Source organism: Pleurodeles waltl, chromosome 5 (genome assembly GCF_031143425.1).
Source record: "Pleurodeles waltl isolate 20211129_DDA chromosome 5, aPleWal1.hap1.20221129, whole genome shotgun sequence".
Lineage (NCBI taxonomy): Eukaryota > Metazoa > Chordata > Amphibia > Caudata > Salamandridae > Pleurodeles > Pleurodeles waltl.
In genome coordinates this window covers 1,663,709,175-1,663,721,442 of record NC_090444.1, presented here as the reverse complement: position 1 = coordinate 1,663,721,442, position 12,268 = coordinate 1,663,709,175, and the positions used below count along the sequence as shown (strand labels likewise).

The window sequence follows — 12,268 nt, the reverse complement described above, 5'->3', positions numbered from 1 at the left end:
TCACATGTATTGTGGTAAGTTAATATAGTAACTACCACAAATAGTGAGGTAAAAGGTAAAATAGTGATTACTCAACCCTCCGTCTTCCTCCATTCTCATGGTGAGACCTTTCACTGGCTGTGGGTGCTCTGATGGCACTAACAGCACACTTAACAATCTGGAGCTGCCCCAGTCTCTGATCTTTCACATCTACTTATATGTAGTTGACATGTAGCGTATCTTATGCATAGCATTGTTATGGCTCGATATGGATGTTGGCATTGGTAATGTGTACAGCTGATGTTAGGGAATGTGTGGTACATTGGATTGCCCTGATAGTCGTAGCAGTGTCCTATTTCCTCCTCTGGCTGTGCAGGTGTATTTCAGTGACCAGTTACATGTGTCCTCCCCCTCAATGCTGTTGTCTGAGCAGTATGTCATTTGGGATGTTACATTGTGACCCAGTCACAGGATGGACCCTGACATATGCAGCATGGGTGTGACCTTAGTGCTGTGTAGCTCCTAATGTTGATGACATTGCTTGATGTTTACGACAACTATGGGCATTGACATTTGACAGGACTGGAGCCTTTGCCTTGTTTCAGGGGATTCATGGAGTTGTCATCCTCAACTCTCTAATTTAGGTGTGTGTGATCCATGGGGAAGTTACTGCCATTGGCTACTTGAGCTGCACACAGAGCGGAGGTGGTAGTGGCAACTGGTGTCACTGTTACATTCCAGTTGTCGGTATGAATAGAGGTTGTTAATTGGGCCCTAGTTAATGTAGGGGGTACAGTGGCTGATGTGTGCCAGGATGTCAGTTTGACGTTGTGCCCTTCCCTCCTGGCGTGGCTTTACCTTTGCTCCATCGTTGGCATGGCAGCATGCCCCCATGGGACTGTTGTTGGTGTAGTGTTATGGTGTGCCCCAGCTTCTCTCTGTGCAGGCCATGGCCCCATGCCATACCCCTTTACCCATGCCACTCCATGTATATGATTACTTCCATGCATTTTGTGGTTGGTATCCTCCCCGCTTACAGTTGACATTAGTGCATTATAATTCCCCATGCGACTTACCCTGCATGTGCGTTGTCTCCTGGTAGTCTGCACTGTCCTGTCCTTGAATCCCTGTGAGGATCTCCTCAGGGATGACGGCTGCAACCATCTCCTCCATGTGGTCCAGGGCCTCCTGGTGTGCAGGACTCCCACCTCCAGTCTGCAGTGCTGCCTTCCTGTTCCTTGCCATCTTATCCTTGGTCCTGCGCTTGCAGTCATGCCAGCGTTTCTTGCACTCGATGACTGTTCTGCGCTCTTCTGCCACACTGTTGATCTTGTCAACAATTTGTTGCCATATTGCCTCTCTCCTACTGATTGGCAACTTTGAGGTGACAAACAGTTGGTGCTGGTGTTCCGTCACCTCTTTAACCAGGATTTCCTGTTCCTCTGCACTGAAGCAACACTTTCTTTTCTTCTTAAAAGTATCCTGGTTCTTGTGTGGGTCCTCCTTGCTGGTTCCTGGTATGTTGTCATCTTCCTGGGGTCTGTACAGGCATCTGGGATCCATTTTGGCCCTCCTCTGCTGAAATGACTGTGTTTGTGGGAAATTTTGACGCTATTGCATCAAAAAACGCCGCATATCCGGTGTGCAGTGTCGTAAATCGACCCACAGTCATTTCTGCTGAGTTAACGTCGTTTTGCTTTACGACTTGACGCTGCAGTGTACGTAGAAAAAAATGACTTACACCTGTGGTTTGCACCGCTGGGCGTCAAAGTATAAATTTGACACCCGCACGGCACACCAAAATGGTGTTAGCCAGTGGTAATAACGCAGTTTTGCGTCAAAAAGTATAAATATGGGCCTAGGAGAGGAACACGGGAAGGTGAATCAAGCTGCATGGTGCCTGAAAGAAACCAGCTGATCTATGTGCCTGTAGTTTACCTAAAACAGCATGTTTTAGAATGAAACCGTAGCCTAACTCTTGATGATCATCCAGGGGTGAAGAAAACAATACAAAACTGTTCACAAAATTACTGGTGGAAGTAACTCTCTAGGGATGCACACAACTTTGTCAAGAGCTGAGCTACGTGCACCAAAAATATAGTCTCCCATACCTGTTCCTCCACTTACGCACCTCCTGCCCATTCCAACATTGCAATGGCATACCATAAGCATTGATTTTATCACAGACATGCCTCCCCACAATGGTTTCACCATCATCCTGGTGCTCACAGATGCCCTTTCCAAAATGGCCCACCTTGTTGACGTAAAAAAGCTTCCATCAGCAAACGATCTGCTGGCCATATTTGTCCAAAACATTCTGAAACTACATGGATTATCCCAATGTGTTTGTAAGCTCTGGAGACAGTTGTATTCATCACTAGATACTGACACTCGTCTGCCATGAGCATACCACCTTCAAACTGACAGTCAGACAGAAAGAGTAAACCAGTCCCTGGAGCAAAGCCATGTGATGCCTAATGGCCATAAATGGCTTAGGTTTGGTACATGAGTTAAGCATCTCAGTAGTTGTGTACTACTGATTCCAGTACTAGTATTCCTCCCTACTTTTTTGTGTCTGGATACCACCCACAAATTCTTCCCCTGGATTTGGGAAAAACATCTGCAGCCATCCCAGCCATCAAGGAACACCATTCAGAACTGATCGCATTCCAAAAAACATTGGATCAGCTACAATTAAGTGAGGAAAGAACCAAAAGCGATGCGGATCATCATAGTGGAAAGTGTGGTTAGCTACTAAGAACCTCAGATTGAGTGTAAGTAGAAAACTTCAACCATGCTTTACTGGTCCTTACAGGGTCGCACAAATGCTAAATCCAATGACTGTAAAGTTAGACTTACCCGAAGACTTTCTAATACATCTAGTTTTCCATGTTTCTTTAGGTAAGCCTTATAGCACAGACATGAGACCAGAACCATCACCTCCTCTGGTCACATCGGACAACAATTCATTGCTTAAAGTAAAAGCCATACTTGATACAAAAAAGGAAGGAGGTAAATTGTTTTACTTAGTAGATTGGAAGAGGTACAGGAGAGAAGACAGAACTTGGAAACTGGCTGGTCATGTATGTGCCTTCCAGATTGGTCAGAATATTTCACTGTTGAAATCCCTCAAAACTGAAGGCAAAGGGAAGGCCTTTGGGGGGCGGTGCTCTCACATTCTGCAGGATTTGTACTGCCGTCCTTTTTAATCCCTGGATGCCTGATGTTAACCCCCACTCTTGATTCCTCCCAGGTACTTCCCATGAATCATGGTCAGAGAAGTTTCCCCACTTGAGGCCAAACTAGGGGAATGCTCAACAAACCTAGTGGCATAGTGCCTTGAGGCACGTTTGGTATTCTTGAGATCCCCAGCAGCACCCAGTCCGTAGCTCTCTCCTTGTGACCTGGCATGTGCTTGGGAGAAATCTTGTGATAATTTTGACAAGGTTTGGACTGATCACGTGAAACGGCGGCCATCTTGAATGGCAGGCTATATAAGCCACAACCAATTCACATGCAATGTTTGGCTTTCTTCATTTTTTATGCCTCCTTTTGCATCTTGCAAACCCACACTTACCTGTTTCTTCTTGCAGAGGCAGAAGTTGGATCCTGGTTCCTCATCTCTTACTGGCTCAGCATCCTGTCACCACAGTTCTGCACAGATTCCGGACCTGGAAAAGAACAGAAAAAACAAAGTCAATGACAATTACCTGACATCCCTTGCACACCTGAAAAAGGCATGCAATTCCCGTCCAGTGAGTCTACAGGATGGATTGACTCTGTGGAATCGTCGTTTTGGGCACCATAAAAAGGAATAATTCATCAGTTGTACAGTTCCAACCCAACAAATCCCGGGATACAGTTTTAGTACAAGGACCTGCTTGGATGTCTCCTGAGCTCTACCAAAGTAGTTATTTGGTGTGCATACCTCAATGATATCTCCTGGGTAAAATACATTATACTTGATTGACTCAAGAGGGGGAAAGCAAATGTTTGCACCTGTGTAATTTGTACTGAGAATAATGTAATGCTGAACGTAAAATGCACTTGAAGCAAAAATGTGGTAGTTAATTATAATTTTGTGTCATTATATACTGGGACTGCTGGAGAATAAGGCTGAAGCAGATACCAACACCCAGAACACTTCAAGAGAGCTGACGGATTATTGCTCCTTTTAGACAGACTGAACACCAAGGTATCATCTTAACCCCCTGTCTCCTAGCAGGACGCACACACCATAATGTGTTAACGTATGGTGGGCATGTTTCAAGCGGGGGATTGGTCTGATCCATGCCTCTTCTCCAGCTCTTGTCACCATTGGCAAATCAGGTTAGGCCTTGACAACTGGCACTTTAAAACTGTACATCCATGGCTACAATGGTAGGCCCAGAGACATGCTTTACTCTGTCACTGTAGTGTTTGAGCAATGAGAGCTGCAGCCCACTGGTCAATCAATCAATCAATCAATCAGCTTTTGTAAAGCACAACTACTCACCCATGAGGGTCTTAAAGTGCTGGTGGAGGGTCTGATCTCATCCGAAGAGCCAAGTCTTGAGGTTCTTCCTGAAGATGGTGAGTGATGGGCTTTGTCTGAGGAGCATGTGCTGGTTGGTCCAGCTCTTAGCTGCGAGGTAGGTGAAAGATCTTCCTCTGGCTGTGGTTTGCCATGAGTGGGATGGTGTCTAGAGCCTGCTGGGCTGAGAGGAGGGGTCTGGCTGGATTATGGAAGGAGATGCGATAGTTCAGGTAGGCTGGTCCGATGTTGTGAATGGCCTTGTAGGTGTGGGTGAGTAGTTTGAAGATGATTCGCTTCTCCACTGGGAGCCAACGGAGGGTCCTCAGGTGTTGGGAGATATGTTCATGGAGGGGAAGGTTCAGGACGAGTCTGGCGGTAGCGTTTTGGATGAGTTGCAGTTTCCTGATGTTTTCAGTTGTGGTGCCGGCGTAGACTGCAATGCCGTAGTCAAGCTTGCTGGTGACTACGGCGTGGGTGACTGTCTTGCAGCAGTTGACCGGGGTCCATTTGAAGATTTTGCAGAGTTGGCGGAGGGTCTGCCAGCAGAAGCGATGACTGCGTTTTCCTGTTGGGTCATTGTTAGGGAAGAGTCGAGTATGATTCCTAAGCTGCGGGCGTGGTCAGTCATAGAAGGCAGAGCGCTAAGTGATGTGGGCCACCAGAAGTCGTCCCAGGCTGAAGTGGAGTTTCCAAAGATGATGAGCTTGGTCTTGTCTGAGTTGAGCCTGAAGCAGCGCTCTCTCATCCAGGCATGGATGGCTTCCATTCCTGTGTGGAAGTCCATCTTAGCTTTGTCCGGCAGCTTTGCCCAGCTCTACAATGAGGGATATAATGAGCTGTCTGTCATCGGTGTATGACACGATGTTCATTCTGTGACCGCTGACGACGGCTGCAAGCGGGCCATGTAGATGCTGAAGAGCGTTGGGCTCTCGGAGGAACCCTGAGGAACTCTGCTGCTGACTTCTGTTGGTTTGGATATGAAAGGTGGGAGCCTTACTCTCTGTGCTCTTCGGCAGAGGAAGGAGTGGATCCATTGCAAGGCTTTTCCACAGATTCCTGCATTGTGGAGTCTGGTGCATAAGGTGCTGTGGTAGACTGTGTTGAAGACTGCTGAAAGATTGAGGAGTGTGAGTGCTGTGGTGTGGCCACGGTCGAGGAGTGTGCGGATGTCATCGGTGGCTGCAAGAAGAGCTGTCTCCATGCTGTGGTTGCTGCGGAAGCCAGACTGAGAGGTGTCCAGCAAGTTGTTATCTTTGATGAATTGTCACAGCTGTGAGTTGAGCGCTTTTTCCAGTACTTTGGCCAGGTGGGGTAGTAGAGAGATGGGAGTTCTTTAGCTCTGATGGGTCAGCTGTGGGTTTGTTCAGGAGGGGCGGACTTCGGCTTGTTTGCAGACTGGGAAAGATGGCTATGTTGATAGAGAAGTTCAGCATCTTGCAGAGCTCAGGGGCGATGGATGCGGTGGCTCTGTTGTAGATGTGGTAGGGACAGGGGTCTGTGGGAGCTCCGGAGTGAGTGTTGTTCATGATGCTTTCTGTCTCTTCTGTGGTGAAAGTGGACCAGCTGTGGATAATTTGGGTGGGTTCTAGGGGGCTGGGCCGGTCGTAGGTTCTGATGCTGGGTGGGTTTTTTGGTAGGAAGCTGTCATAAATGTTCTTAATCTTGTGGTGGAAGAAGGTGGCCAATTTGTCGCAGAGGTCTTGCGATGAGGGGATGTTGGTGGCTTTGGAGGGAGGGTTGGTGAATTTGTTGACTACAGTTAAGAGTTCTTTTGTGTTGTGCATGGAGGAGTTGATGTGTTCACGGAGTGCTGCTTTTTTTGCGTCCCTGATGCGTCGACAGTGGGTGGCAGTGGAAGGAGGCATGGTCTGTTCTAGTTTTGCTGTTTCTCCATTTCTTCTCTAGGCATCTGCAGGAGCACTTGGATTCCTGGAGTTCAGTGGTGAACCAGCTGGCATTATTTGGATTACGCTTGACAGAAGTTGATCGGAGGGGGCTAAGGCATTGGCGCATTCGGTGATCCAGGATTTGAGGGTGTGTGCTGCGGAGTTGGTGTTGTCGGTGGGAGGTGAGGATGATTTGGCAAGAGTCATGGTGAGTTGCTCTACGGTGAATTTGTTCCATTTCCTGGGGGGCCCTGGGGACGCGGAGGCGGATGTTGGGTGTGGTGATGGCGAAGTGTAGGCAGTGGTGGTTGGTCCAATCTGGGGTGTAGATGTTCTTGATGGTAATCAAGTTGCTTGAGGTGGAAATGGGGTCTAGTGTGTGTCCTGCATCATGTGTGGGCACGGTGATCAGTTGTCTGAGGCCGAGGGAGGCGAGGTTTTTGAGTAAGGAAGTGGTGTTTCAGTCACTGCTGTCCTTGAGGTGGAAATTCAGGTCACCGAGGAGGGGGTAGTCGGTGGACGCTGGCGTGTGGGTGATGTCTACAATGTCTTTGATGAATGCTGGGTGGGGGCCGGGCAGTTTGTAGACCAGGGTACCGCGGAGGGAGGAGTTGTGAGTGGGGTGGATCACGAAGTGAAGGTGTACCAATGTGGTGCAGTGTTCCTCCGTGTTGACCATGATGCGGAGTGAAGACTTGTGTACAATGGCCAGTCCTCCACCCGGATGGGACGGCCGGTGCTTCCTTTGATGTTGTAGCTATCTGGGATTGCGATGTCAGGTCTCGGTTAGGAAAGCGATGTCTGGACGGCAGAGTCGATCAGGTCCCAAAGTACGGTGGTGTTCTTATGGAGGGAGCGTATATTCAGAATGAGGCAGTTGATGAGGTTGTGGTGGATGTCGGTTGTTCCAGGTGTGGGGTGTTCCTGCTGTTTGTTATGGCTGAAGCTGAGGTTGCAGTTCTGGCAGGAAAAAGGCCTGTGGGTGTCCTTAGGAGATGCGATGAAGCAGGTTCTGAGACGTCTGGTGTTAAGTCATAGGAGGGTCTTGGCATCATAATGGAGGGTGGCCAGGAACAGCTCATCGGATATTCAGGCAACATTTAATTTACAGGTCTAGATACACTCTTTACCATAAATTAGGGACTTGCCAGTAAGTTATATAAGCCAATCAATCAAGGAATTTGTAAAGCGCACTACTCACCTGTGAGGGTCTCAAGGCGCGGAGGGGAGGTTATGTGGGGGGGTGCTGCTACTGCTAGAACAGCCAAGTCTCAAGAAGTCTCCTGAAGGTAAGGAGGTCCTTGGTCTGACGCAGGTGGGTGGGAAGAGTGTTCCACGTCTTGGCCGCGAGGTGCAAGAATGATCTGCAGCCGGTTGTAGTTCTGCAGATGCGTGGGACGGTTGTGTGGTCGGTGAAGTGGAGCTGTCGGGTCGGGGTGTAGAAGGAGAGCCATCTGTTGAGGTATTCTGGTCCGGTGCTGTGCAGTGCTTTGAGAGTGTGGGTGAGGAGTTTGAAGGTGATTCTCTTGTTGACGGGGAGCCAGTGCAAGTCTCTCAGGTGGCCTGTAATGTGGCGGTGGCGGGATATGTCCAGGAGGAGGCGTGCGGAGGCGTTCTGGATGCGTTGCAGCCTTTTCTGGAGTTTGGCCGTGGTCCCTGCATAGAGGGCATTGCCGTAGTCCAGTTTGCTGCTTAAGAGGGCTTGGGTGACTGTTCTTCTTGTTTCTGTGGGGATCCATTTGTAGATCTTTCGAAGCAGGAGGAGAAGACGGCGTTGACTTTCTTGGTCATGGATAGTGAGGAGTCCAGGATGAATCCTAGGTTGCATGCTTGGTCGGTGGGAGTCGGAGCGGATCTGAGTGTGGCAGGCCTCCAGGAGTCATCCCATGAGGAGGGGGTGGAGCCGAAGATGAGGACCTCAGACTTGTCGGAATTGAGTTTGAGGCAGTTGGTGTTCATCCATTCGGCGATGGCCTCCATTCCTTCGTGGAGGTTGGTCTTGGCCGAGTCCTTGGTGAGGGAGAGTATCAGCTGGGTGTCGCTGTCGTATGAGATGATGTTGAGGTTTTGAGATCAGCCGATGTTGGCGAGCGGAGCCATGTAGATGTTGAAGAGGTTCGGGCTGAGGGACGAACCCTGGGGTACGCCGCAGATGATTTTGGTGGCTTCAGAGCGGAATGGAGGGAGGCGGACTCTCTGAGTTCTGCCGGTGAGAAAGGAGGTGATCCACTCCAGGGCTGTGTCGCGGATTCCTGCATTGCTGAGGTGTGTGCGCAGGGTGTGGTGGCAGTCTGCAATCAAGAGTATACCAATGTTTTCATATTGAAAGGAGTAGCACAAGCACTTCACCCCTGTTTGCAAGGGTATAGTGCAAGGAGTTCTATAGCCAGCAAAATTCAAGTTCAGCAAAAAAGCCCTGCAGAAAGGTGACCCTGCAGAAAAGGCAAGTTTCCAAAACTCTTACCTCTAGTTACTTCTACCTGCCGATTCAAGCCTTTACCACAATTTACCACTGCCCGCCCTGAACACTAACAACCCATTTAAAACCCTTAGCATTACTACCCTGTACCCTTACCTATCCTGAATGCTGAAACCACCATTACTGCCCTTACTACCATCTTCCAAAACCCACATCTGAACCCTAAAATCTCTTTAAAACCCTTAACACCCATAACCTTTATAAATATAAACACGTTTTTTTCACATTCCATCGAAGTACTCTGCAGAACACATACTTTCACACTGTGACTACATGCCTGGCTTTTGTTTCACTTTAAAACTATGGCCCTCATTATGATCTCAGTGGTAAAAACCGCAGAGATTGATGCTGGCGGACAACAGTAGACCGCCAGCGTGCCGGTCCCCCTGCCGGCCGTATAATGTTTTACCTGCTGGGCCGGCGGGCGGAAACAGTGTTTGCGGCTACCGGCCCAGCAGGGAACAGGGCCTTAACATTGACGGCGGCTCCAAATGAAGCCGATGTTGGTGTGCGGCGGGTGCAGTAGCACCCGTCGCACAGATCACTGCCCATAAATCGGGCAGTGACCTGCGCGACGGGGCACTGCACGGGGGCCCCAAATCACCCCAAGACACCCATTCCACCAGTCTTTCCCTGGTGGTGTAAACCGCCAGGAAAAGGCTGGCGGAATGGGTATCATTATCCGGAGGGCGGCGCTGCATGCAGCGCCGCCCTGGCGGACAGGAAAACACCGCCACAGCCAGGCTTACCGCTGGCGGTGTTTTTCACCGTGGGGTTTAGGCTGCATCATTATATGGCGGTCTGGACCGCCATGCCGGTGGCGGTAATTACCGCCATGTTCATAATGACCCCCAAGGTAATTGTAGATGTTTATCAGAATCTGTTGCTCACAGGCCACAGGCAAATTGTGTAGGGTCAGTTGAAAGTCCCCAAGGCATTCTCTGTTCACCCCAAGAAAATGAATGTCTTCTAAGTCCCTGTGTTGTCATTGCTGTCAGTAGAGAGTCCTTGAGAAGCAGTGCTTCAAATGGGCAAGTACTGTTGAGTACTGAATGCACTTCTTTAATTTCAAGGGGAGAGTACTTGCACTTCTCAGCAGTGCTGCAATGCATTACAATGGATGAATACCATCACTTCTCAGGAGCAAACAGGTGCTATAAATAGAGGGTACCTGCACTTCTGTATTTCCATTTAAAGCACTGTTGAGAAGAGCGCAATAAATTGTAGACACAGTGGTGTAGCACTTACCTGGTCATTACAGTGCCAGGGCATTTGTGTGACTCGTTTATCAATAATAACTGTGCAAAGAAGGTCCATGAAAACGCGAAGTAAATTTAGTAGCCGAAGTGCATTAAAAAAGTATGGGAACTGTGATCATGAGAGCAGCGGGCCGGATAAGTGAGTGTGGTTGGATTCAGAGACATGGCTAAAAAGAACAAAGTATTTTGGAAATATATTGTCATCCTTTCACTTTCAGGTAACTGCATATAAAATAATGCACACACCTCAGATGAAAATTAATTGCAAGTGAACTAATCAGTGAAAATGCATTATGCTGCATAATGTGCAAAAAGATTTAGGTTTAAGACAAAAAAGTGTGTTCAGAAATATAGTTTAGTAACACGCAATCAGTCCGTACCTAGTGCTAACATTTCTATGTGTTTGTTATAAGCATGTAATGTAGACCGCAGCTGGTAACGCCCTGACATTACCTCCCAAAAATAATAAATGTTTGTCATCATGAAGTGGTTCCATCAAAGTCAACACCTGCTTCCATGAAGACTTTATATTTGCAGATCACCAAGTTGCACACATTTGCATTACTTTCAGCTAGCAGGCACCCTGGCTTTTAGCCCTTGTTTCTTAATCCCACTCACTTCTTCACAACACATAAACCATAAAACCCGCCTCCTTTTTTTTAATCAGAGGCACCTCAGCGGTTGGAAGATCGTCTTTTAACAAAAAGAAGACGGACATCTTTGAACAAAAAAGTACGGAAACTGCTTTCGTTAAATTAAAATAAAGTATGGGCACGCCATTCCTCGCAGACCCCTCCCACTTTAATCTCTGAGCAACCAATACGTATATTTAACAAATTAGTTGGCACATGCTACTACGCTACGCTGTGCATGCACCTGCTCTTTTTCTTTATCTAATGTATGATTTCTGTCTAAAGAAAACATGCCCTCCTCCTGCACCAGACAAATTTAGGGGCATAATTACAAGAAAGTTGCACCTTGGTCCCGATGCGCCACTTTTCTTGCATCGCCCCGCCCCACCTAACGACACCATGGTTGTGCCGTATTTACAATATGTGCACCATGGCGTCGTTAGGACAACATCGTCGAAATTTTGGACACTATTGTGGTGCTTTGCTGCACTACAGTGAAAAAGTTTGACGCCAGTGCAGCAAACCACAGGGAGGCCCATTGATTAAAATGGGTGCATCACTTTAACGCCTGCTCTGAGCATGCATTAAAAATGACGGGAAAAATGGTGCAGTGAAATGGAAATCTCTGCATCATTTTTTCGGGCATCCCTGTGCCGAAACGTCCCCTTTGCATACATTGTGCCTGACGCAGGCATAATGTGGCGCAAGGGTTTACAAAGTGGCGCAATGCAAGCATTTCACCACTTTGTAAACACGGAAACGCCTTCTTAACAGCGCCTTAGTGGAAAAAAAAAATGACGCTAGGGTAGTGCAAGGTGGCGCTAGGGGCTTGTAAATATGCCCCTTAGTCTGAGTGCATCCAGGCAAAAGCTGGTGCCCTATGTCCCATCATTTATACAACCCCTAATTCTTGTAAAATATGATGAGCACAATTCTCAAATAAAAAAAAACACTGACCGACATCATTGTAAAACCGTAGGTATAATGTGGACTAATGATTGCGATTTTTCACCATGCAGTGCCTTTCAAGGAACAAAACGTTCAGACTGATAAAAAGCTCGGAAACTGTCTAACGATCTTTACTTAAAACATATCCCCTTAAATCCGATGTGTGCCAAACATGATGTCATTGAACTCTACAGTCACATCACGAGAGCAATAATTATAAGGCCGTGAAATTTCAGTTCCTGTTGGAGGACTTTGGGCAGACGCAGTTTTTCCCTGACACAACACAACTCTTGTCAGAGTGACCCCGAGGCTCGCCTTGTGATCTATCTGTGACTGAGCGAGTTATAAATGCAGCTGTCAGGCCTGCCAGCCATTGCGCAAGAGCGCCGTGATCCCCTGACCTGCTGTTACTTGTCTGGCTGGTGCTGAATCACAGTTTAATACGAAAGTCTATAAAGTATGCAAAAAACAGCAGCGAGGATTGCACTTTTAAAAAGTAGCCTGACTTGCTGTAGTGTTTATGTTCTTACAGTAGTTAGCTCTAATCCTGGATTTGTTGTGTGAGTTCG

At 47.9% G+C, this 12,268-nt stretch overlaps 1 long non-coding RNA gene across 1 annotated transcript in view; it reads left to right on the top strand.

Moving 5' to 3' along the window:
* LOC138296653 (uncharacterized) overlaps window positions 1–4,014 on the top strand; it is a 43,060-nt gene extending 39,046 nt beyond the window's left edge. Inside the window, exon 2 of the long non-coding RNA XR_011203879.1 lies at window positions 3,573–4,014. This is a non-coding gene — a long non-coding RNA (uncharacterized lncRNA). The remainder of the gene's footprint in view (window positions 1–3,572) is intronic.
* Window positions 4,015–12,268: the final 8,254 nt, after the last annotated feature.